The 4,566-nt window shown below is 37.6% G+C and overlaps 1 long non-coding RNA gene across 1 annotated transcript; it reads left to right on the top strand.

Moving 5' to 3' along the window:
• Positions 2,568–3,014, top strand: LOC109823899. The gene is made up of 3 exons (XR_002242501.1): positions 2,568–2,604; positions 2,699–2,908; positions 2,983–3,014. It is a non-coding gene; the product is annotated as an uncharacterized LOC109823899 (long non-coding RNA).

Here is a 4,566-nt window from a genome sequence, read left to right as displayed (position 1 = left end):
TTGATGCACAAGCCTTCTTAAATGCAAACAGGGGAAAAGCAATGAAAGCCATTGTTGAACAAGTTCGTGATGGCGGTACAAATAAAGTTTGCTCTGAAGACATTGAATTTTGAATTTGCCTAGTACAAACAGGTATGTGCATTTGCATCATTAAATTATCAAACTATAATGTGTTATGTTGCTGAAATACAAATGGTCAGATTTGATTTGGTTATTGGTTTCTGTATATCAATTCTCTAGACATTTTTGTTAAAAAAAACTGGGCACATGCATATTTTTTGGATTGTGGGACTTGAAGTTTACGCTTTTTTCGTGAATATAATAACGAATTCACAATTTCTTGCTCCTAACCGAGGGACTGATGGTCTTCGCTGGCAGCGAGGAGCTGACTTCGCGGGGGAGGTTGAAGAGGATGAGGAGGAGGAGGAGGAGGAAGAGGAGGAGGAGGAGGAGAGGGAGGTTGAAGAGGATGAGGAGGGAGAGAGGGGGTTAGAAGCAGGAAATTATATTTGATGAGGGGGTTTTTTGCAAAAAAAATCCATCAGCCCTAGCCGGAACAGTAACTCCGGCCAAATTTAAGGCCTATATGGCACCGGAGTTGAAAATTTATACCAATCTGACAAAACTAAAATAAAATATACCAACATGTCACCAAGCCTCTAAAAAATATAGCAATCTGGCCATTTTGCCCGACGGCAAACGCAAAACATCGATGTGTTTTGCTCATTTTCGCAACTGTCATACGCTAGTTCAAAATATCTAAATCCGATACAAGGTGAATTCTATTGCTACGGTCAGGTAGAAGACATCGTGGAGATTTTCTATGGTCTATTGCTACGGTCAGGTAGAAGACATCGTGGAGATTTTCTATGGGATTAATAAGGAAGTCAGACATGTGATGTTTAAGGTTCGTTGGTGTGAGCTGAAGTCAGACATGTGATGTTTAAGGTTCGTTGGTGTGAGCTGAAAAAGACGAAGGATGACTACGGTTACATACTCGTTAATCTTAACAAGGAAATATATCAGAATGAAAAGTACATGTTAGCTGCTCACGCCAAATAGTGCTTTTATGTCAAAGATATAATAAAAAATAACGAATGGGTTGTCCTTAAGAATCATCCTAGAGCCTACATTCATGAAGCTGTGTCTGACGAAGATCACAATGAGGAGGTTATCTTGGCTGACGAAACAGTTACTGAGTTTTCCTTGACACAAAATAATAATCTGATGGATGAAATTACACTAGCACGCCCTGATGTACCTGCGATTATATGTGAGCCAAGGCTTAAAGGTAAAAAACCAGTTCGCAGCGGAGTCCATAAAACTATAAGAACAGTCCTTTTGTCGGCACACACACGGTCTCAGGCTAACCGCACACGGTCGTAGAGTAGAGCCTCAACATCATCATAATAATGTATCAGTTTGTGTCATGTATTATAGTATTGCTTTTATATTATCTGTTTGACTGGTTATCGTTTGTGTCATGTATTATAGTATTGCTTTTATATTATCTGTTTGACTGGTTATCATGTATCAGTTTGTATCATGTATTATAGTATTACCTTTATATTATCTGTTTGACTGGTTATCATGTATCAGTTTGTATCATGTATTATAGTATTACCTTTATATTATTTGTTTGACTGGTTATCATATGATAGTTTGTGTCATGTATTATAGTATTGCCTTTACATTATCCGTTTGACTGATTACCATTTGTTATTTATTAATTATTTGCATTATATGCATTTGTTGGATGCTCATTATATTTTCAAAGTATGATGATAAAAGGACTACGTAAGAAAGCGCTTGAGAGACTTTTTGGTGGACATTCTAGAGGCGACGCACATACCTCTACGTCAGGTATTTTTATTTATATGTTATATCTGTACATTTCTATAAACTATTAATGTGAGCCTAACAGTATTTTTTAACATTTCCTACACAGAACGCAGAGATGCTACACATGACTCGCCGCCACAGGACACAGGCAGCGGAGATGCTTCACATGATGCAGAGGCACATGCTGATCCTACACAGCATGCTGAGATACCATCGCCGCCGCCGCTACGTGCAGATGTATTAGAGGAGCGGAGATATGAGCCATATAGTGCAACTGTAGAAGCTGCGCCACTACCACCAGATTCTATTCCAGATCAGCGAGTCCACGACCCGACCAAGGTGAAGGGGGATTGGGAATCTTATCATGCTTTGCGACCTATCGCGCAGCGTAGATACGAACAAGCAAGGCGTAGATGCATCGAACTGAAAGGTGTGAATAGATTTTTATAGTTTATCGGTTATTATTTTACTTTTTATCATCGATATGGATTGATTTATATGCCACCTAATTTTTATTGTTTCGCAGGTACCGAACGACCTCCTAAGAGCGGTCGCAGTGCTACCAAGCCACAGAACCTCATCCCTGATATTTATCGGAGGGCCGTGATCCGATGGGAGCACGGAGTGCCTGTCGGGGCATTTGCTAATGCTTTCAATAATTTTCTCGCCGCTTTAGCCAGGAGACATGATTTCTTTAATATTTTTTTAACGTGGAAATCACAACGAATTGATGCGCTGGTGGCTTGTTGGAGATATATATGTGTAAGTCATTTATTTGGATTTTCATCATTTGGAGTTATTAGATTATTATTATGTTTAATACACTAATTTGTATCTCTTTTTTTATATGCTGAAGCGATTTTTCTTCCTTGACGATAACATTTGTGCCTGGACTTACTGCTTCACGCAAATCAATCTATCGTTTAAGAGGTGGCGATCTGAGGTGAAGAAAAAGTATTTCGTTCAAATAACAAACGATTGGGAGCGCTTCTGGCATCTTGACGAGCGTGTAGATGGAGTAGAATTTTTTGCACTTTGTGATTACTGGGACACGGCTGAAATCCAGGTATTATTACTGTAGATTTTTTTTATTTTATAAGCTGAATTTCTATATTTTTCTGATTTGACATTGTTTTCTAGGCTCAAGCTGAAATAGCAAGGAGGAACCGCAACGCTCCCCGCAGTTACGAGCATCACGGGGGCTCCAGGTCCTTTAGTCAGCATTATCATCAATTGGAGCTTGAGGTATATAATATATTAGCTTATAAATTGTCAATTTGAGTATACTTTATGTGTTATGGGTTAATAATATATTTGAATAAAATAGGGAAGGGGAGATCTCGGACATTTTACAGATCGTATTCTGACTTCTTGGAGCCCGAATTACGCCGATGAAGAGAATAAGGCGAAGAACAAGGATCTGGCTGTAAGTAGCGGTTCATTTGTACATTCAATTTTATAATAATGCATCATTAAAAAGTTGACTTGCCCGGGTTATTTTGATATATCGCAGGAGAAATTACATGCCAAGGTGCAAGAGCAAATATCTCAGTCTCAGGTCGGTTCTAGCACTCCAGCCCGGCTAAGTAGAGAGGAGGAGGACTCCATCATCAAGATAGTCATTGGACCGAGTAGGAAGAACAAATACCGGTGGAGAGGATTCGAGCAGAGGCCACACGAGTCTAGTAGCACCTACGAGTCTGCAGCACCACCAGGAACACCAGGAAGCAGTTCATTTCAAGACTCGATGGAGCAGCGGATGAAAGCGATTGAAGATTGGCAGTCACAGCAAACAACATATCAGTGGATTGCGGAGGAAGAACGGAGACGCCGGGAGTAGCAAGCATTAGAGTTCACACAGTTCATGTCGACTCAGTCTCAGGAGGCTCAGGAGGCATATAGAAGACGATTTATGGCAGATCAGGTAATATATATATTTTACTTTTTAAATTAAATAAATTAAATATATTTAATATTGGCCTTCTTGTTTTGATGATGATTTATAAACAATTTACAACTAATGTTTTTTGTCTAGTGTTTGTGTTTTCGTATTTATTCTAGGCAAACAACGAGTTGGAGGTTGGATGGATTGAGCCTATACGATCATATCAAGAGGAGGTTGGTGGAATTGTGGAGTGAAGCATCGTACAATTCAAAGTTCAAGATCCAAGTTAAAGCTTCATCCGTTGAAGATCAAGATTGCTTGGGTAATGTAGTTTAGGATTTATATTATGTGTGTTAAGTACTCTAAGCTCAATTATCTATACACACACATTTTATTGGTTTCCTTGTATATATATGTAGTCACATATATATACAACACAAGTTTTTAGTTTTCATGTTTATAAATATGAAATTACATGTTTCATATTTATTATTGTGATTTGGTTTATCTACATAGATATGAAACAAATATATTTTCATATACATACTCATAGGTTTCATTTTCTATTGTGTTTGTGAAAATATTGTATTCTTAGTTTGTAGACTTTAATATCAGTTTATATATGTTTTACTAAGTCTATAAAAACATTTCACAAAGTTTTAAAAGTTGGTTTATGTCAAAACATCAAAATTCAATATCATATTTTCATGTTTTGGACTATTTTGCAAAATGATGATTTTTCATAAATGGGAAACGCAATTTGGAAAATTCTTGTTGTAACATGTTCACTTACATGTTTATATACTTTTCCCAAAGTTTCATAATTTTTGGACTTCATT

The sequence above is a fragment of the Asparagus officinalis genome, chromosome 9, assembly GCF_001876935.1.
Source record: "Asparagus officinalis chromosome 9, Aspof.V1, whole genome shotgun sequence".
NCBI lineage: Eukaryota > Viridiplantae > Streptophyta > Magnoliopsida > Asparagales > Asparagaceae > Asparagus > Asparagus officinalis.
Note: the sequence above shows the minus strand (reverse complement) of the source record. Positions and strands in the feature narration are given on the sequence as shown.